General features: G+C 27.6%; 1 protein-coding gene across 1 annotated transcript in view; it reads left to right on the top strand.

Moving 5' to 3' along the window:
* Nucleotides 1-263: 263 nt before the first annotated feature.
* Nucleotides 264-830, top strand: part of Smp_007270.1 (putative alpha-actinin) — a gene marked incomplete at its 3' end in the record, with an annotated part of 21,943 nt that continues 21,376 nt past the window's right edge. The window contains exon 1 of the mRNA XM_018793994.1: nt 264-391. The remainder of the gene's footprint in view (nt 392-830) is intronic.

Genomic DNA, 830 nt, shown 5'->3' on the forward strand with positions numbered 1-830 from the left:
TGATCAGTTATTCTGTAAGGGTATTTTTGAATATGATCAACAACAAAAAAAAAAGATTTCCCTATTTAAATACCTTGCTTCATTTGGTTGGTTTATTTACGTATATCTAATCACAGTCTTGTAGGGTAAATCAGAATCCTGTTGTGTGTACATGCACATGGAATAGCCATTAAACACCTACCTCTTTTTTTTAAAAAAAATTTTCCTACTGAATAACAAAACTAAAATAAGAATAAAACTTGAACAATATGATAAATCTCGAAGGACAATTTGTCAATGACCTTGATCAATTTTGTCTATTCTATATTATTGTTGACATATTCTACACTAGTAAATAATAAGTATTAATTTATTAAAACTATTTTACGTGAATTAAACATTAGAGATAAAGGTAAGTAAGTATATTGTAGATTATTCATTTCTATTCAATTATCGTTATATTCGATTTCTTGAATTACCTGAGTTACTTTTAATCAAGGTTAATGATCCTCATTTATACTTTTATCTCTGATATTAAAGTATTCTCAGGAAAACGATGTATGATGCCTTTAACCTGGCCACTTTTTTCGGATTACTAATTTGGATATAGAATTGTAGAACCTGAAGAGAATTCATCGAAAAAAATATTCTTCGTTCAATATATGTCTTTTTATTCTTAGGAAATCTAGTAAAAATAATTATTGCCTCCTCTTTTTTTCTTTTTTAAAAAAATAAATGTTGACTAGTTCTCTAAATCATTAAATTATTTTCATAAAATAATTTAAAGTAATTCCATGAACCCTGGAAGCACTGGACAGCCGTTTCGTCTCATAGTGGGACTCCTCAGCAGT

The sequence above is a fragment of the Schistosoma mansoni genome, chromosome 1 (genome assembly GCF_000237925.1).
Source record: "Schistosoma mansoni strain Puerto Rico chromosome 1, complete genome".
NCBI classification, from domain to species: Eukaryota; Metazoa; Platyhelminthes; class Trematoda; order Strigeidida; family Schistosomatidae; genus Schistosoma; species Schistosoma mansoni.